The 21,803-nt window shown below is 39.4% G+C and overlaps 1 long non-coding RNA gene across 1 annotated transcript in view; it reads left to right on the top strand.

Moving 5' to 3' along the window:
- Positions 1-5,445: 5,445 nt before the first annotated feature.
- The window catches only part of LOC117088076, a 52,562-nt gene continuing 36,204 nt past the window's right edge, over positions 5,446-21,803 (top strand). Inside the window, exon 1 of the long non-coding RNA XR_004438988.1 lies at positions 5,446-5,725. This is a non-coding gene — a long non-coding RNA (uncharacterized LOC117088076). The remainder of the gene's footprint in view (positions 5,726-21,803) is intronic.

Genomic DNA, 21,803 nt, shown 5'->3' on the forward strand with positions numbered 1-21,803 from the left:
CAGCAGATCTCTTAGAAGGAAGTCAAAGAAGTTGCTGGATTCAGCCTTGGGCAAATGAGCAGCAAGGATGGCTCAGGTCATTGAGATGTGCAAATGGAGTTTTGTATCAGGGCTGTAGTTATCTGTGGTGCTAATGATGTGTGTCCACAAAATCCCCTTAGGCCTTCTTGAGACCCCTGGGGGAGCATTTTCCGTAGCAATCTCTGAAATCATGTGACAACCTCTTGTAAAAGCAAGGGAGGACAGTGACTGTCAAAATGCTGCTCAAATTTCCTTGGAGGTTGCACTCATTTTTATTAAACTGAACTTTGGTCAGTTTTTTTCATAATAAGAAATTAATTGAAGAATTTGGAGGACGTGATTTCTTCTGTGTGCAATCCAGAGTGGTTTAAAGAGAGTGTCAGTGGTTGGTTATTGACTAAGAATCTAAGGTGTTCTCGTCCTGTGTTTTATGTATTTTGGTGGACACAGAAAGCACAGGCACATCTCACATACCCCATATATATATGTGATAGAGGCGGGAGGCAGAGAAATTCTAGGTGGACAGGATGGGTCACCGATAAAACCCCACCTTCAAGCTGAAAAGCCTTAAACCCACGGCCCACAGTGAGAGCTTCTATCCCTGTTTGCCCACTCTCTCCTGATTGGTTCTTTCTGAATAATGTCTTTTTACCAATTCAATGTCGCTTCTTCCGAAACTACCTATAGCCCACCCTGCCCCCTATCCTTGCCTGTAAAGACCCCAGACTCAGCTGGTAGAGGAGAGAAGTGGTTTGACTAGAGAGAGGTGACTTGACTTTAGAGGGCCAGCTAGACTTCAGGAGCGATGGCTTAACTTTGGAGAAAAGCCCCAGAGATGGCTAGACTTCAGATTATCTGCCCATCCTGTCCTCTCTCCAGCTCCCCTCTCCACTGAGAGTCACTTCTATTGCTCAATAAAATACTCTGCCTCCACCATCCTTGAAGTGTATGTGTGACCTAATTTCTTCTTGGACGCTGGACAAGAACTTAGGACCCACCGCGTGCAGGTACCCAAAAAAGGCTACCACACTAGCCCTTTGCCCTTGCTGGTGGAGGGCAGCCACCCCATGTGATGAGGCAAGGGGCCCACTGAGCTGATAACATACTATTGTCCACAGGATGGCGGAGCTAAGAGAGTATTGCAACATGCCCTCTGGGGCATCAGGGGTTGCAGACCTCCTGACCTGGGTGCTACCGCAGGGCCCGCACAGATCCTGCTGGTACCCAAAGCAGCCAGTCAGCTCCTGCACTTGCTTACTTACTGCAAGAAGTTGAGTGTGGTGGGTTGAATAAATGGGGCACCCCTGTTGCAAGCCTGACAAAGGAGTTGAGAAAAACTCCTGCATCATCTACACCTACTAGGTACCCACAAATATTAAGAAAACATCCCTCCAGGCTGGGCGCGGTGGCTCACACCTGTAATCCCAGCACTTTGGGGGGCCTAGGAGAGTGGATCACAAGGTCAAGAGATCGAGACCATCCTGGTCAAAATGGTGAAACCCCATCTCTACCAAAAATACAAAAATTATCCAGCTGTGGTGGCACCCACCTGTAGTCCCAGCTACTGGGGAGGCTGAGGCAGGAGAATCGTTTGAACCCGGGAGGTGGAGGTTACAGTGAGCCAAGATCCTACCACTGCACTCCAGCCTGGGCAACAGAACAAGACTCCGTCTCAACAAACAAACAAACAAACAACAACAAAACAACAACAACAAAAATCCCTCCGAACCACAGGCAGTTCTTGGATCACTTGCTCAGGGAGGAGCTAGCCGCTGTACCATGAAGACACTCAAACAGTCTGACAGAGTCATCCATGAGATGAGGAACCACCACCAGCACCATAGCTTGCCATCCACATTAGTGAGTGAGCTACCTTGGAACTGATTCTCCAGCTCCATTTAAAACTTCTTATTACTGTAGTCCAGGCAAACGTGTCAACTGCAAACCCATGAGAGACCCAGGATCAGAAGCACCTGTTCAAATTGTCCTTAACTCCTTACCCAATGAGACTGTAGGCTTTCTACCTGAAGTAACTGGTACTTCAAAACTTGTTCTCTTGCTGTAAAAATTAGGAAACCAGAAAAACAAGTGAAACTGCTACCGAAGTGAAGGACCGCAATCCGGAGAAAAGGAAAATAAATGATGTGAGCTCTAGAACTACTATGGCTCTAATCACCTGGAGATCCTTTGTGGACAGTGACACAGGAAAGGACAACTCAAGCAGATATAACATTCTCACTGAGTTGGGAAGACAGAGACTAGAGTTAGGGGAGGATGACGTGGGTAGAACTGGTATACTGGAAAAGTGGGAATCATGCAGAAAATAGCTCCAGAAATTAGAACAGAAAAATTAGAATTTTGAGTCTGTTGCTAAATACTGGACTTCGCATATATAGGATGAAACTCCATGAGTGGCATAAAGAACAACTGGGAGAGGCAAGCTCACCGACTTCGAATACTTATACAGTCAGAGAGACAAGTTCCATGCATTACTCCCTAGGACAACTGAGAGGCCAGGCCTCAGCAGTAAGGTGAAACTAGTCCTAGAATAAAGGCTATTCTAATCCAGCCCTAGTAAAGCTTAAAAAAGCTTGAAAGTAAAGTGGTATGTGCTGGCTGCAGTGGTGTGCACTTGTCCCAGCTAACTGGGAAGCTAATGGGGGAGGATCCATTGAGGTCAGCCTGGGCAACATAATGAGACTCTGTCTCTTAAATCTTTTAAAAATAAAATAAAACCAACGGCAACAAAAATAACTGTTGGTGGCATGTGCCTGTAGTCCCAGCTACTTGGGAGACTGAGGTGAGAGGATTATTTGAGCCCAGGAGTTCAGAGGCGGAAGTCAGCTATGATTGCATCACTGAACTCCAGCCTGACATAGTGAGACCCTGTCTCAAAAAAAAAGGAGAGTTACTTAACTGTCTGCCGACACTCTTTTAAGAAAGACCAAAAAAAAAAAACCATGCAAAAAAGTAAATATATATTTTATTATATACAACATAATGTACTATATATTATATGCAACATGTTATTTATAATAACATATAGTTATGTATCACAAATATAATAAAATATAGTTATATATTTTACATATGTACATATTGTAGATCTGTATATATAAAAGTGTGTATACATAGATTATATAAATATAAAATTACTATTAACCAAGAGAATATTAGGGAATGTAAACCTACTTAGAAATGGCAAAGGTGATGGAATTAGCTCAAGGACTTTAGAAAAGTCATTTAAAATCATTATGTTTAAAATCTTTAAACGTAATTAGGACAGAAATGGAAGATATGAAAATGAACCATGAAAAAATGAGCATAAAAGTACAATATATAAAATGAAAATTCTATTGAGTCAGACTTAGAGCAGCCATTCAAAAATGAAAGATCAGTCAACTTGATGATGTCCTAAAAGACATTACATAAAATGAAGCACAGAAAGAAGTAAACACATTAAAAGAACAAAATCCCAGTGATTTGTGAGACAACATCAAACGATTGAACATACGTTTAATTGGTGTCCTCAGAAACAGAGGCTCAGAAATAATTTCTGAATAAATAAGGGCTGAAAAATTTCCAAAATTAATGAACACTGTAAAACCAGAGATCCAAAAGTTTTAATGAACCCAAGCAGGATAATTGTGAAAAAGGAAACAGACAGAGTCACATTATAAACAAACAAGATATGAAATCAATATAAGTGTCCATTGCATATTAATGAATAAAGAAAAAATGGTACATATACATATACCATTTATATACACATATATCATGATATATATATATATCACAAAATATTATTCAGCCATAAAAAGAAAGCAGTCCTGTCATTTGCAACAACATGGATGGAGCTGAAGGTCATTAAGTTAAAGGATATAGACTAGACATAGAATGACAAATATCACATGTTCTCACTTATATGTGGAAGCAAAAATATTGATCACACGGAGGTAGAGAGTAGAATGATAGTTAGCAGAGCTTGGGAAGGGTACCGAAAGGGAAGAGGAAGGGAGGTTGGGTTAACATGTACAAACATACAGTTAAATAGGAGGAATACGTTTTAGTGTTTGATAGCATAGTAGGGTGACTATAATGAACAGTAATTTATTAAATATTTCAAAATAGCTGCAAGAGAAGATTTGAAACATTTTCAATACAAGAAAAAGATAAACATTTGAGGTGATAGGTATCTTAATGACCCTCATTTGATCATTACACTTGGACATATGTGTAAAACTATCACGTGTATTCCAAAAATATGTACAATTATGTATCAATTTAAAAAAGAAAAGAAAAAAGTGGAATACAAAATATGTATATAATATTATAGAATTAGAACCATTTTAAAGACATAGAAATATGGTAGGAAATAAACATAATCAGATTCATCAAAAAGGAATTTAAAAAACAGATTTCTGAAAACCAGTGATAAGAAAAAAATTGTCTTAAAAAGCAATCAGAGATAAAAGACCCTTTACATATTGGGCAATAAAGATAAGAATAGTTTCAGATGTCTCGTCAATAACTGTGTAAGCCTGAGGACAATGGAATTACATCTTCTAACTGCTCAAAGAAGAGGAAGAAAAACAGTCTTGTAAACTTAGAATCTGAAATCCAACCGCAAATATCATTCAAAAGTAAAGGCAAAATAAAGACTTTCAGACACACAACATGAACTTTTTCAGACAAATAAAAATTGTGCAGCAGACTTATACTACAAGAAAGGTGAAAGGATGTTCTTCTAATGTAATATAAATAATAGCAGATGGAAAACTGGCTCCCACATGGAGGAAGGAAAAGTGCTGAGAAAGGAGCAAAATTAATGCACAAAATGATAGTGATGGCTACTGCCAGTGATGGAAGCAGAAAGGAATGTAATGGGTTTTACTTGCACCAGTGCAGTGTTGTAACATAAACTTGCTTAATTGAATAAAGCATAAATTAAGCACTCACGGAAGCAAAATAAAATACAACACCACCACCACCAAGAGTAAATGTACACCAAATTCAGACAGCACAAGCGGTGTGGCAGAGGTGACCGGGAAGACCCGGTCTGGGAGGAGACGCTTTGCCAGTTCTGTCTGCCTCTGTGCTTAAGGCCTACTGAGAGTGTTTGCTGAAAAAAATGGCAGAGCCTAGGAGGCTTCAGAAACAAATTGGATATCTGAGTTCTTACAAGATGATACTCCCCCCAGCATGACATTTTCTGAGGATAATTCAGTTGTTGCTATGCCGTCTGTATGGGCTATGTGGTGGGAGGTACTTATATGCACTTTGATATTTTCCTTATTCATTTGGTTCTGTATCTCTTTTAAAAACATCTTGCCTGTGTAAACGGAGTCTGCCCAGCTCCTCCTGAGCTTGGTGTGCAGGCTGTGTCCTGCTGCTGTCTGTGAGATTTTCCCCTGCCTTGGTTGGACAGGATAGGTCCACGTTGTCCAAGAGCGCTTCCCGGTTGCTTAGCAACATGGTGCTCACAGACTCTCCACTGACTGGGGGAAGGGAGATGTCAAGGACACAAAAGTGCCAGGCCACAAAGACCCCACTGTGATATCAGAGGTCCTTTCTCACTTGAACAGCACCACTTGTTAAGAGCAAATGTATATATATTTTAAAAGCCTAGGGCATCTGGTATTCCAAGGTGGTCTCCCATCCCAGGACTAAGCAGCCTTGACCCCTGCTTAGCTTCTGAAATCAGGTACGTTCAGGGTGGTGTGGCTGTAGACAACAGCAACTAATTTTTGAGGAAGGATTAATATGAATTAGGAATCCTGGCTGAAGTATTTCTCTGGAAAGAGAAAAATTATCTTTACAAGAAGCCAGTAACTGTAACTACTCAATTAAAATATTTGATTATATTTCTGTACGTGATATTTTCCTTAGTGATTTCTACAGACCACAATATGTATTTAATAAATATCCTACACTATGGAACCATAAGGAAGAATGAAATTATGTCTTTTGCAGCAGCATGGATAGAGCTGGAGGCCATTATCCTAAGTGAACTAACTCAGAAGCAGAAAATCAAATATCACATGCTTTCACTTATAAGTGGGAGCTAAACAATGAGTTCACATGGACATCAAGGTGGACATAGTAGACACTGGGGACTCCACAAGGAGGAAGCTGGGAGGGTTTGAGGGTTGACAAATTACCTGTTGAGTACAATGTTCAATATTTGGGTGATGGATACTCTAAAAGTCAGTCCCTACTGTTACACAATATACTCATGTAACAAACATGCACACATATCCCCTGAATCTAAAAAATCAATCGTCTGGTCACTTCCTCGCAAGCTATGTGGGGAACATGAGTCAGGCAAGTTGGCTAGGCGTAGCTCTTTTTCTGAGGGTGGGATTCATAATAAGGTTGTTAGTAGAAAGTGGAGAAGGAGGAGTGGAAAAAAAGGCACTGAGGGAAGCTACAGTTTCCTGAATAAGCGAATCTAAGGTGCATATATTGCATATATGCAGTCAAGTGTTAAACTTTTAAAGCTCCCTAGACTGTATAAACATGAAGGAAAGTCTCTTTATGGGGTGGCAATGATGTTGTGGTGTCTCATTTTGTGAGATAATAAGCCATTTGGGCTGACACTCTCGTGGTTTCAAGCACTCCTCCTTGCAGGAAACTCTCAGCTCTCCAGCTCGAAGTTTCTGATGATCAGAGAATGGCAGCTTCAGGGCTCTGGGTAGTAGCTGGTTGCCCAGCCACTAACTGAAGATGTCTAAAACCAACCTTGTTACCTCCTCTCAGTGCAGCAGCTCCTGTTTCCTGCCACGGATGTGACAGAAATCTTTTTTTATTTTTATTTTTATTTATTTATTTCTTTTTTTCTATACTTTAAGTTCTAGGGTACATGTGCACAACGTGCAGGTTTGTTACATATGTATACATGTGCCATGTTGGTGTGCTGCACCCATTAACTCGTCATTTACATTAGGTATATCTCCTAATGCTATCCCTCCCCCTGTCCCCTCCCCACAATAGGCCCTGGTGTGTGATGTTCCCCACCCTGTGTCCAAGTGATCTCATTGTTCAGTTCCCACCTATGAGTGAGAACATGCGGTATTTGGTTTTCTGTTCTTGCGATAGTTTGCTGAGTGTGGCACATATACACCATGGAATACTATGCAGTCATAAAAATGGATGATTTCATGTCCTTTGTAGCAACATGGATGCAGCAGAAATCTTTTTTGATCTTTCTCAGGCTCACTACACACCCTGCCTTTTGTTTTACAAGGTGCCTTATGGAAGGAACCTTTCTCATTCCCACTCGACTCCTGTGTGACATCACACTTGGGCTGTTACACAGATGCACACATGGTGTGTGTGCATGTGTGTGTGTGTGTGCGTCCTCAGCTATGCTCTTGCTGATAGGCTCTTATCTTTTTTTTTTTTAATTGAGATAGAGTTTTGCTCTTGTTGCCCAGGTTGGAATGGAATGGCATGATCTCAGCTCACTGCAACCTCTGCCTCCCGGGTTCAAGCGATTCCCCTGCCTTAGCCTCCTGAGTAGCTAGGATTACAGGTGCTTGCCACCACGCCTGGCTAATTTTTATATTTTTAGTAAGATGGGGTTGCGTCGTGTTGGTCAGGCTGGTCTTGAACTCCTGACCTTGTGATCCACCGACCTCGGCCTCCCAAAGTGCTGGGATTACAGGCATGAGCCACCACAGATAGGTTGTTATCTTAAATGCCATTTACTTTCCTTACAAGGATTTACTGTAAGTAGCCAAGTGCTAGGCACAGCAGACATACAATACTATTAATTAAACAAACTACCATGGAAATAGGAGGGCTGCTTCAAAGCAACTTAGAATATTTCAGAAAAAATCTAAATGAGAGAGATAATCTCTGTTAATACAGGTTCTGGAAATAGTGCTCTTTGACTAGTTCGTTCCACCCTGGATGTCCATATCTTACTTTATAACGGATAACATCCACTTTATGTTTTTGAAAGGATGGATGACGTTTTTAACTTGAAATTTTATAACAACCTTAAAAATTTCTTTGGAGTTTCTGAACCCTTTTACAACAATAATAATGGTAATACTTATCATGTGAAGATAATTTACTCTGCATCTGTGTATCCTTGAAATTGACTTGGATTAAAAAAATAAATTTGTGCTGTAAGTCTTTGCTCCTCTTTCCTATGTTTCACAAAATGCTTGTTAGCTAAGGAGACATTTCGGATTACCAGGCCCTGCAGTTGTCTTTCTCCTTTAAAGACTCTTTTCTTGCTGTGCCTGTGTTGAGGGGCAGAAAGCATGGCTTGCTGATGGATTCAGATGCAGGGTCTACCCCACACTCTGCAGCTCTGCCACTCTCTCCTGGCAGCTGTGGTAACTGAAGGATGTTGCTTTTGTATCACATTATAATCACAGCTATGTAGAAGAAGTTCATGGGTAGAGAAATTTTCTGAGCCTTTATAGAGAGTTATTTAAAACGATCACAGCCTTGGATTAGTTGATTCACTGTGCACAATTTTTCATAATAACTTTCCATGATGGGGTTCAACTTTGAGAGATGGGCTTAGAGTCCTGCCCGAGTTCTAGTCTGGGATGTAGGGTTAAGTTATTGAGATATAGAAGAGATATAGAAGAGTCAGAATCATTACTTTTTACTCTTTATTTTAGGTTTTGCAGGTAAAGGGTTTTCTTTTTTTAATTTTATTTTTTGTGAGTATGTAGAACATGTATATATTTGTGTGGCACATAAGATGTCTTGATCGAGGCATGTGATGTGTAATAATCACATAATCGAAAATGGGGTATGCATCCCCTCAAGCATTTGCAATTTGGATTATAAACAATCCAATTATGGTCTTTTAGTTATTTTAAAATGTGCAACTAAATTATTATTGAGTATAGTCCCTCTGTTGTACTATCAAATACTGGGTATTACTCATTCTTTCTAACTTTTTTTTTTTGTACTAATTAATCATCCCTACCACCCCTTATCCCCCAACTACCCTTCCCAGCCTCTGGTAACCATCTTTCTACTCTCTATGTTCATGAGTTCAATTGTGTCGATTTTTAGATCCCACAAATAAGGGAGAACACGTGATGTTTGTCTTTCTGTGCCTGACTTATTTCACTTAGCATAATGAGTTCCAGTTCCATCCATATTGTTGCAAATGACAGAATCTTATTCTTTTTTATGGCTGGATAGTACTTTGTGTAAAGGGTTTTCTTGACAGCTTCTCTGCCCATCTCTTTTCCTTCGAAGAGGAAGATGAAGGACTTGAGTCCCAAAGTCTTGTTTCCTTAACATTAAGGAAAATATAAAATACAAGGAAAGGAAATATTTTCTCAAAGGTAGAATACCCTGAAGAGTGAAGGAGTGCTGTTTTGACTTGATGTGTGCTGGGAAACATTTTCTTCTACCCAGTGTTCCCCAAACTTCTCCTTGTCACTTAACCATTAACCCTTTATCAGCTGGTGACTATGGTAGAATGGTAACTGTAGGTCTATTTCATAATCTTCTAAGCTACGCAAAACATTGTAGAACTATAGGTGGTCATTTTAAAAAATGAAGATAAATCCTGTGTCTTCCATTAACATACTTTAGTGCTCAAACTTTAATTAATAAGTTTTCCTTAATGTTACCTCCAATGCTTCCTGCCAGAATGGAAAACAATTGTCAACTGTTACAGATCAGAGATGCATAGACTGGCATATAGGCCCACGACTATGGATTCTTTATACATTTTGAGGCTGAAAAACCCTCCTTTTTCAACCCTTTATTGCCACTTTCAGAAACACCCATTAATCTTTCTTATAAATAACATATTGTGCTTTACACCATGTCTTTCTTCAAGTTATCCACCTAACACACCAGTTGTTGGGCTTTGAATTAGAAGACTCGGAGTCATCTTAGCTTGAGTTCCAAAGCTCCCCAGGCTTCTCCATTATACTTGTCTAAAGCCATTTCCCCTCTATGTTATATTTGTGCAGCTTTTTCTTCCTAAAGGGATTACATCCACATCTGTTTCTATTAAACACCACTCTGCTTATCTTTTTTTCCCTCCAAATTGTCAAGGGCGCCTCTTTCTTCTTAATTCTGTGTCCTAGCCTCATCTCTATGGAGATTTATCCAAGACCTGCCTGGAGGAAATATCTTATTAAAATGTAAATAGATTCTCAACATTTCAAACACATTCAATTCATCCTAATTTGGCTATTTATTTGTTGAGTTCATGTTTCTATTTCTTAAAAAAATTTAAAAGACAGCAACTTTAAATGGAGTTTTTCATGGTGGAGGAGACATGGCATTTGGAAGTTTATGGATAATTGTTTGTATGGAACAACTATCTGTGCCGTAAAATTAAAAATTTATTTTATATCCCTTTCTTTGCTTTTTAAGGAAAAGAGATATCCAGATTGGCTTGGGGATAAGAATGTTTTCAGTTTTCATACCTGGTTGACTGAGCCCTTTGTCTTTTCTTATTGTGTTAAAGAACTCTGAGTCCTGTTTCGACAGATGCAAAATAGAAGTGTGTTTCCTCTTCCCACTCGACTTTTGTAATGCAGTGTCTTTTATTAATAGGAATAAAATTCAGGAAATGGGAAATTGAGACTTGGCTCAAATTAGTTCAGAAATATGGCTATTGCAACTCTATTATTTTGTTCCTATGACAATTTTCAGGAGAGTCAGCACAAACTAAATCAAGTGATATGACTAAAACACTGAGTTTTAATTAATTGATCTCTACAAAAATAATTTGGGGACAAAAAGGCTATACAATGGAAAAATATTAGCATAGTGATGACTGCATATAATGAAAGTTTCCTAGGAACTATTTTTATAGCCATCTTTCTCTCTCTGCAATGCTCTCATCCCTTCTATTGAGCTCATGTCACACTTTATGTGAATCGCAAGTTGTCCATTGCTTGGCTGCTTCTGCTTTTGAAACCTGCAGAGAAGCTGAGCAGAGGCTTTAGAAGGGGCTGGTGGGAACCGAAGGTGAGGATGAGGATGATGAGGCTGTTAAGCTGTCACTCAAAGTAAAATGAGGGAGTCCTGTGGATTAGAACTAAATTATAGTGGGAAGTAAAAATATAAAATCACGTACCTGTATGTGTGTGTGCACACAATCTCACTCACCCCCTCCCACAAAACCAGTGAGTAAAGAAATTGAGTATTCCTTGAAGAAAATGAGAAACGAAAACATCCCAGAAGTCAACACAGACACAATTTGTTCACTCATTTATTCATGCATTTCCTTCCATATTTGCTCCTTTCTCAGTACCCTGTGCTAAAAAATATATTACAGGGGTTTAAAAAATGGCCAAATATCTTTGAAGAAAGTAGAATTAATTTGGGCCAATATTCACATGTGTGTAAGATTAAAATGTAATTTAAAAGGGCAAGGGTTTATTGCCTTTACCCCACTGCTATGCACCACTGGGTTAATGAACAAAAGCCCTCTTGTTTTTTTCTTTTTTTTTTTAACTTTTATTTTAAGTTCAGAGGTACATATGCAGGTTTGTCATATAGGTAAACTTGTGTCATGGGGGTTTGTTGTACAGATTATTTTATCACTCACATATTAAGCCTAGTACCCATTAGTTATTTTTCTTGATCCTCTCCCTCCTTCCACCCTCCACTGTCTGGTAGGCTCCAGTGTATGTTGTCTCCCTCTATATGTCCACATGTTCTCATCATTTAGTTCCCACGTACAAGTAAGGACATGTGGTATTTCATTTTCTGTTTCTGCATGAGTTTGCTAAGGATAATGGCCTCCAGCTCCTTCCATGTTCCTGCGAAGGACATGATCTTGTTCTTTTTTTTAAGGTATTTCATGGTGTATATGTGCCACATTTTCTTTATCCCTTTTTTGGGAGTGTAAATTAGTTCAAACATTGTGGAAAACAGCCTGGTGATTCCTCAAAGCCCACTTGTTACTAAAAGAGTTTTTCTTTGGGGATTCCTTTGGTTATACAACAAAAAAGCAAACACGGGGTGAAAGGCTGTGGGTAATGGCTCCTTTCAAGACCGCATCTAGTAAAATTTCCTGAACTGATTCTCCTGGAGTCAGTCACTAGATACATAAGGCAAGGCAATAAATACAGCAGGAATTTGTATGTAAAACTCCTTCCAGCTGCCACAGAAATGCAACAAATTTCAGTTCAGATTTGATATGTAAAATAAATGATTGAGAACAGTGCAAAGGAAATATAGCATTCAATGGACTTCACTAGCTAACAGAAAATGAACTTCTCAAGTCCTGTTTACCAGTGACATCGGTTCATTTCTCCAAACTTGCTGCAGCTTTATATAGATTGTTTAAAAGGTTAGATGCCACGACCCTGCTGCAACAAAGAGATAACACAAGGAGGTGAATGTCAGCAGTGCAGGAATGCACATAAAAGGAAAATGTTTGAGCTTTTAAAGGTGAAAACACCAAGGCAGAGAATTAGAGTAAAATGTTTCCCCTAGTTCAACTGAGAAAGAGAGTTTGGTGGGTTGTTTCCCCGGACTAAGGAAAGGAAAGATGTTTATGTGGACTGGACGGTTATAAGATGAATATAATGGTACCTCCAAATGAGCATCATTTTGAGCATCATATATTCTATTCACACCAGGGGCTCTGATTTATAATTACTCTAATTGAGCCCAGAATTGGGACAAATGGATATTCACGTGGCATTTTCTTCTTAGGCACGGAGTATATTGGGCACATACTACCATAACAACTACAGGGTGCAAGTGAGGATTGCTTATTACAGCTTACTTGCAATGGATGTGCATTTCTAGGTCACTGATTCTGGCACTGCAGTGTTCATGGCAAACAGTGCAGCCGGTGTATGAAGGGGGATTTGTATGCAGGATGGTCGGCACAACTGGATGGACTTTAACTGGATCTGCTTGGATGACTAACTCTAAAGGAAGTCTGGGTGTCTCTAGATAGCATCCTACCTAATGGGAAATGCACTTGAGTTTGGATTTGCTGATATCCGAGTACATTAAACGAAAACATATACTGAGCTGCAAACACAGAAAAAAAATAAAGCATTACAAACAGCAAGAGAAGTAGTGACTAAAATGTCTCCTTTAGTCCTGAATTCTGTATCCTATTTTATTGTGGGGGAATCCATTAGGAGAAAAGATAAGATTGAAGATTGAGATCTTCCAAGTAATGCTGAGTACCTGTCTATCACAGCATATCATCTAAGAGATGGTGTTAGCCGTTTTACTCTGCTCTAGGAACACACTTATCTTTTTAAGTTGGTTACATTCAGCCATGATGGTATTCAGGTTGTTGACACACGATTTATAAGAGGATTTAGTTTTCCTTAAATGGCAATATGAATTCTGAAATGAAAATCTAATCTCAAAACTAGTGCAGGTCAATTTGCAATAACATCTTAAAACATGAGTGTGGAGAATCTTGAAATATTCGGAAGAATAATTTTCCTGTTTCAGGAAAAAGCAGTGTAGGAAGAACGGGGTCATTAGTAGCTGATTTGCTGAGCCAAATGCATGCCTTGTGACATGTTTAAGCTGATCCAGAGACGGATATTTGCTTAAGGGTGCAAATGTCTATCTCTTTATTGAACTCTGAAAGCACTGCTGGAATATAAAATGGATATCTTATTCTTCAGTCTTGGAAGGAAAATTAGGTATTTTTGAGTATTATTGATTCCAGCCTCTATATTGAGTTTATATGGAAAACAAGGACCTGAGGGGCTCCTGTCTGTTGTCCCAGGGTCACCCAGGGCAGGTTGGTTCTGAAGACATTTACAAACTAGTTATGTATACACACGTGTATACCTGTACATGTGTTTGTGTGTGTGTGTATGTGAAGTGCTTTGGAGTGGAAAGAGCCCTTCAGCCATGGATTCCAATGCAGACTCACTGCTTTAACCCACACAGGTTAGGGAATTTTAGGCACCTCCCCTTGCTTTGGGTTGTCATCTGGCCACGAGGAACCTGCACTCAGTCTCTGCGCTAACATTTCTAGGCTAATATCTTTTGAATGTGTTGAGAAGGATGGTTGATACTAAGTGTGTTTTCTTTGTGTGTGTAGATTTGAAAACATGTAATGGAAGCCTGCTATGTGCCAGACACTCTTCTGGTTGCTGGGGACACCAGAGCAAAGAAAAGAGACAAAAGAAGGTGGCATTTGAGCAAAAATGTGGAGAAGGGAACAGAAAGAGGAAAGAATGTTCTAAGTAAAGAGAAAATCAATTGCAAAGGCCCTGAGGTGGGAGCCTGCCTGGCATGTTTGAGAAAAAGCAAGGAGGCCACTCTGGCTGGAGTAGAGTAAGGGAAGGTTGAGGAATAAATGGTGAAATTGGAGACCAAAAGGATATAGAGGAATAAAAAACAGGATGTGGGATTTTTCCTCTGTGTCAATTAGGAATGAATCATCATACAGTGTCGAGCCTGGGAAGTGATAGGGTCAGACCTGTGTTTTGAAAGAAACACTGGCTGATATGTTGAGAACAGATTCCAGGAGGTGCCAAGGGAGGAAATGGGGAGACACGTTAGGAGGCTGTGATGGTAATCCTGGAAAGAGATGCTTACACTGAAGTGTTAATGGAAGACGTAGTGGAAAGGGCTCAGATTCTTAACATATTTTGAAAATTAGAGCTAATTGGGTTGCTAATGGATTGGACATGGGCTGTGGCAGAAGGAGAGGAGACAAGCAGGAACCAAGGTTTAAAGCATTGAAACGAGAAGGATGAGATTTCCACTTAATAAAATTGGGAAGCCTGTTGGAAGAGCAGATGTAGGGGATTGGGTGTTTGTTTGGTTAGTGGGGGATAGGCATTCCATTTTGGGCACAGAAAATTTGAGGTTCCTGTTTGCAATCTAAATAGTGATATCAAGGCTGGGCATGGTGGCTCACACCTTTAATCCTAGCACTTTGGGAAGTCGAGGTGGACAGATTGCTTGAGCACAGAACCAGGAGTTTGAGACCAGCCTGGACAACATGACCAAAAAACCCCAACTGTTCAAAAGATTAGCTGAGCGTGGTGGTGCGGACTGTAGACCCAGCTACTCAGGAGGCTGAAGTGGGAGGATTGCTTGAGCCGGGGAGGTTGAGGCTGCAGTGAGCTGAGATCCTGCCACTGTACTCCAGTCTGGGCTACAGAGTGAGACCCTGGTTTTTTTTTTTTTTTTTTTTTTTTTTTAAGATGTCAGACAGACAGAGTTTGGGGTTTAAGCTGGGAATTGTCAGCATACATCCAATATTGAAAGCCATGAGTTCTCCAAGGAGTGAGTGTATACATAGGCAAAGAAGACATAATTGGATAAAGCTTGGTGGCCCTACAGTGTTCACAGAAGTTTGGGAGATGGGGAAGAACCATAAATGAAACTGAAGAGAGAGGTCAGTGAGGAAGGAGAAGAAACAGGACAGTGTGGTGATTGGGAAGCCAAGTGAAGAGTGTCAAATATTGCCGTTATGTCAACGCGGGAGAAAACTGATTGAGATGAGAATGACGGGGAAAGAGGCTTCACATTTTAATCTTTCACTAGCTGGAGATGGTGCTGCTTCTGACTTTGCAAACGCTAGAATCTTGGTCTCTCTTTATTACTTTTTATTCCTGCTTGCAGATGGAAGTTCTTTTCTGAGCTGATCTCTCTTGAAGTACTTTGTCAAATCCATCCAATAATGACCAACTCATGCCATTACCATTCTCTTTTCTAATTACTTCCCATAGAGCTACAATATAATTAGGTACATGAACTGGATGGTTATCAGACATGATCACTGACCAAATACTTTGCTCCTTCACAATGTGGCTTGCCTTCTTTCCAGTTTGTAATAGAATGTTCCTTACTACCCCTTCTTTAAGTTAATACTGAAGATTTATGCTTTAAGATTTTGACTGATGACCCCTTGAGAAGCAACGAAATGCTAGGCAGTCCCCAAATTCCAGTGGCCTAAAAGAGCAAGTGTTTATTTTGTACTCATGCAAGGTCTCCTGCAGATTTGGGAGGCTCTGGGGTGGACTGTCCTTCAGGTCTTGGCTCAGCTTGGCACTTCCACAAGCTCCAAGGGAAGAGCAGATGGTTGGAGAGTTGACCACCAGTGAAGTACTTCCAGTAGGAATTGTACACCACCCCCAAAGCAAAACCAGATGGTTGATTCTAATTTCTAAGGCTTGAAGAAGAAGAGGAAAAAAGAAGAAGAAGAAGAAGAGGAAGACAAAGAGGAGGAAGAGGAAGAAGGTATCTGAGAACAGCTTAAAGCTGGCCTCAGAAATGGTTGATATTTTATCTTTACAATCACAAATCAGTGTAAAGTCGTATGAATTTACTTTTTATCTTCTAATATAATAGCAAGATAATTTTCTTGAAGAAAATTTGTGCTTACTTCCGGGTATTTCTGAGATTCTAAAGACAGAATAGCTAGCATTCTGTGAACAGGTAAAGTTTTCAGTAAACCTTCAATAATACTCCTAGAGGGAGAAAGTGTACTAAGTTTTCATGGTTTGAACCCTTCCCTGAAGTAATTCATCCCAGTTGTTAGCAGAACCTAAAAATAAAATGACATCAACCCCTCCCCGAGACCTCTGCTCTGTTTCTACTGCGTGTCTTTCCAAGGTCTCCCCTTTGCTGTTTCTACTTTATTTTTCACAAGCTTGTATTGAAGTAGCACCTATTTTTAGCAGCCAGCTACAAGTACTTTAGTTCCAACTGATGATGTCATAAAGCAGTCATTGCACACTCAGTGTAAACTTATTTATTTATTTATTTATTGAGACGGAGACTGGCTCTGTCGCCCGGACTGCAGCGCAGTGGCCGGATCTCAGCTCACAGCAAGCTCCGCCTCCCAGGTTCACGCCATTCTCCTGCCTCAGCCTCCCGAGTAGCTGGGACTACAGGCGCCCACCACCTCGCCCGGCTAGTTTTTTGTATTTTTTAGTAGAGACGGGGTTTCACCGTGTTAGCCAGGATCCTCGTGATCCACCCGTCTCGGCCTCCCAAAGTGCTGGGATTACAGGCTTGAGCCACCGCGCCCGGCCAAACATATTTATATATAGTTGATCTAGTATTAATGAGAACAAGTTATTTTAACATTAGTGAAATGTTCAGATCTTAGTATTGGTCAAGGAAACTGTCTCTTTACTCTGCCAGAAAGAGCATCTTTGTCTATTTGGATTTTTGTAATGAAGTACCGTAGACTGCTTGGCTTATAAACAACAGAAATTTATTTCTTATAGTTCTAAAGGCTGGATGTCTGAGGTCAGGACGCCAGCATTCAAGCTTTGGTGAAGGTCCTCTTCCAAGCTGCAGACTTGACTTCTCATTGTACCCTCACATGGCAGAAAGAGGATGAGAGAGTTCTTCAGAGTCTCTTTTGTGCGGGTGCTGATCTCGTTCAAGAGGGCTCCAACCTCATAATCTGATTACCTCCCACAGGCCTCACCTTCTAATATCATCACATTGGAGGCTGGCATTTCAACATAGGAATTTGGCGGAAGGGGGAAGGGGATGGGCCCAAATATTCAATCCATTGCAAAAAGACATAGGCAGAATGACCAACCCTACTGAAATCTCTGTATTCCAGTGGATTTGATTACTACTTGTGTATTTGTAGTACAAACGAGGAAAAAGCAATACAAATAAAAGTGACTTTGTGTTGGACAGGTCTACAACTCTATGAAGATAAGGAATTACTCATATATTAACCTGTCAGTTATGTGTAGTGATATGTAGTTCACAAGTTGTTTCATAGATTCACTCTCATTTGTGTCTCACACAGTAAATAGGGAATGTGTTCATTATTTCTATTTTACAAAGAAGTAAATAGAAACTAAAAAGAAAACCCAGACTTGCTAACATTTACACAGTTAGCAACTGACAAAGCTGGAATTAAAACCTGCTATCTGGTTTTCTTTTGTGCCATTTCCACAAGCAATCCTCTAGATAATACAAAGTAAAGAATATTAATTTTTGTATCATGACCTGAAATTTATTTTATCTGATTAGACAAATAGTTGTACTGAAAAGAGTACATGAAGCTGTTCAAGTAGTGCCCTTGGTTACCTGTGTGTCTTCAGCTATTTAAAGTTCCTTTTGTGCACCTGCCCCTGGAGCATCTGATAATAATTCATTTGTGGTCTCTTAAATATACTCCGAACACCAAAGAGGGGGGCTTCTTTTTTGAATAACTCTTTATGAATTAGCAAATTTTTTATTGTTCTTAATTAGTAGAAATGCTCTAGCATCTTGAATAGTGTTCTTGTTTCAGGATTTTGCTCATCTGACTTGTTACAGAGATTACAGCATGTACTGCTCTCTCTTTTAAAATTAAAATTTATTTTTTCATTTTGATAGCTTTTGGGGTACAAGTGGCTTTGGTTACATGAATGAATTGTGTAGTGGGTGAAGTCTGAGATTTTAGCGCACTCGTCACCCAAGTAGTATACATTGTACCCAGTATGTAGTTTTTAATCCCTTGTCCCACACCCACCCCCACTTTTGAGTCTCTGAAGTCCATTATATCATTCTTATGTCTTTGCATACCTATAGTTTAGCTCCCACTTATAAGTAAGAAATAGAGTATTTGGTGTTCCATTCCTGAGTTACTTCACTTAGAATAATGGCCTCCAGCTCCATCCAAGTTGCTGCAAAAGACATTATTCCATTCTTTTTATGGCTGAGTAGTATTCCATGGTGTATGTATGCCACATTTTCTTTATCCACTCATTGGTCAATGGGCACTTAGGTTGGTTCCATATCTTTGCAGTTGTAAATTGTGCTGCAATAAACATACATGTGCAGGTGTCTTTTTGAGAAAATGACTTCTTTTCCTTTGGGTAGAAGATACCCAGTAGTAGGATTGCTGAATAAGAAATCCGCATACACATTTCCATAGAGGTTGTGTTAATTTACATTCCCACCAGAAGTGTTTAAACATTCCTTTTTCAACACATCCATGCCAGCATCTGTTGTTTTTTGACTTTTCAGTAGTGGCCATTCTTGCAGGAGTAAAGTGGTATCTTGTTGTGGCTTTAGTTTGTATTTGCCTGATGATTAGTGATGTTGAGCATTTTTCACATTTGTTAGACGTTTGTGTTTCTTTTTTTGAGAAATGTCTGTTCATGTCATTTGCCCACTTGTTGATGGGATTATTTGACTCTTCTTGCTGATTTGTTTGAGTTCCTTGTAGATTCTGAATATTAGTCCTTTGTTGGATGCATAGTTTGCAAATATTTTCTCCCATTCTCTGGGTTGTCTGTTTACTCTGCTGATTATTTCTTTTGCTGGCAAGCATGTGCTTTTCTCTTATCTTTTCAATTTGTTGATTATAATTGAAGTTTTGAAATGAATAATTTGAGGAAACTGGATCCAGAGTTACTACTTTTCCACAATAGGATTGAATCATCAGTTGATTTTTTTGGGGGGCATTTGTTAAGTGAATCAGTTCTCTAAAAAAAAGATAGTCCTTGAAATCAGAATTAATTTACTTTTTGAGTTTCCCATTAGGTAATTCTGTACTCTCAGGCAATTTATTTTACCTCTCTGTATTTAGTTTTCTTTCTTAGATGCTTGGAGGGCATCACCACACAATTTTTAATGATGCATACATGATATATTCTATTTTGTTTTAAGTTTGATGGAAAAGGCATCACATACTCTTAATATAATTCTATGATTCATATCTTGTCTAGGGCAACGTTACAACCCTTCAGGTGATCTGGTGAGTAAGCATTCTATATGGAATGAGCGCAAAGCCAAAAATACTTCCGGTATCAGTTTCTCTCTACTAGAGAACCTGCTGAAATAATAAAAATTTCCTGAAAAACAATCAATGAAAATTTGAGGTTAAAGATATCATTCATTATAAAATTGGACTCCGAAGTTTTGAAAAAATCAAGGTTTAATTTTAAAACTGACTTAAAGGACATGTGCAAAATATATTGGACCAGGATTAGAAAGAGATCAATATGACTTTTCACTTATAAGAATAATGTGATGGTTCACAGCAGGCAAGTGTGATCACTGTAAAATAAAAATGCCTAATAAAATATTTACAAATTTTGAGGGTATCAGAATGCTATGGAAGCAACCTGGATTAGTTGAACTGAAATGCCAGAGAGGAGAGAATATATCAGAGGTGAGATACTGATTTGTAGCTGTGTGTGTGAGTTTTTCAATGGGAATTTTGCGCTGATCCTAACACGTAATGAGAGGTGGGGATCTAGCTCCAAATATTTTGAGACATAGAGTGAAAAGTCCTCCAGTCTTGATGTTCAAAGGGAATAAAGATCCATCTGGGAGGAAATACAAAGCTGGCCCTTCCAGAAATACTTTTTTGGGGCAGATTTTGAGACTATTAGGGATTTTGTGTTAGAGGGCTAGGCTGGAAACCCTGAAGGCAAGATAGATTTCCCACAGAGATTATTGGGGCTGAGGAAACAGACCCATCAGGCTATTGATCTAAAATTTTAGAAACCCATGCCTCAGGAATACAAGTGAACCAAACAGAGAAAGTCTTATGCAAACTGCAGCCTAGCTCCAACCCAGATTAATTTACAATTGTTTTGAGCCAATCAATTAATTACTTTATCATGAAATGGGAATCTGTCTCTGGTGGAAGATAATATAATCTCTGGATTGTAAACGATTCTTTCATAAACCATATTCAATGTATAATAAAAACCTGTATGCACCAAGAAGCAATCAAATGTGACCTATTATGATGGAAAAAGGTGGGTGAGAGGCTCAGACTTAGAAATGATCCAGATTTGGAGTTAGCATAAAGTACTTTAAAATAACTATTAAAATATGTTCAAGAAAAGAGAGAAAACAATGAATAAAATAGATGAAAGAATAGACTGTGTCAACAAAAAATTAAAATTGTTAAAATATTCAATGGATATTATAAACCAAAAAATATAACATTGAAAACTAAATGTTCAGTGGAGAATTGTAACAGCAGATTGAAGAGCAAAATACAGGACTGAAAAATTAGAAGGTAGGGTGGAATAAAATACCAAAGTAAACCACAAAGAGGAAAACTAATCATAATAACAGCAACACTAATAAAAAACCAGAACAAAGCATAAGTGAAATGTGGTACATGTTCAAAAGGCTTAATACATAAATATTGGAGTCCCACATGGGGAGATGTGAAAAAATGGGCTAGAAGCACTGCTTGAAAAGATGAAGAGTGAGAATTTTCAAAAACATGAACCCAGAATTTCAAGAAGCTCAGTAAATTCTAAGCAGGATAAAATGAGAGAAAAGCCACATATTGGCACATAATAGTAACATGGCTGAAACCCAAAGACAGAACAAAAAAAGTGCTATAGAAAAAGAGTCCTATTATGAATGGGAGTTGACAATGAGAACACATGGACAGAGAGAGGGGAACATCACACACTGGGGCTTGCCGGGGGGTGGGGAGCAAGGGGAGGGAGAACATTAGGACAAATACCTAATGCATGTGGGGCTTAAAACCTAGATGATGGGTTGACAGGTACAGCTAACCATCATGGCACACATATACCTATGTAACAAACTAGCACGTTCTGCACATGTATCCCAGAACTTAAAGTTTTTTTTTTTTTTTAAGAGTCATATTAACAAAGTCTTAGATGAAGAATGCCTTCCAAGGAATGGTGATGGCCAGCTTCTCAACAGAAATGATGAAAGCCCAAAGACAATGGAACAATAACTTCATTTGTTTTTCTTTTCCTTTCCTTTCCTTTCCTTTCCTTTCCTTTCCTTCCTTCCCTTCCCTTCCCTCCTTCCCTTCCCTTCCCTTCCTCCCTTCCCTTTCCCTTCCCTTCCCTTCCTCCCTTCCCTTC

This window comes from Trachypithecus francoisi, unplaced genomic scaffold, assembly GCF_009764315.1.
Source record: "Trachypithecus francoisi isolate TF-2019V2 unplaced genomic scaffold, Tfra_2.0 Lachesis_group10, whole genome shotgun sequence".
Classification (NCBI taxonomy): domain Eukaryota; kingdom Metazoa; phylum Chordata; class Mammalia; order Primates; family Cercopithecidae; genus Trachypithecus; species Trachypithecus francoisi.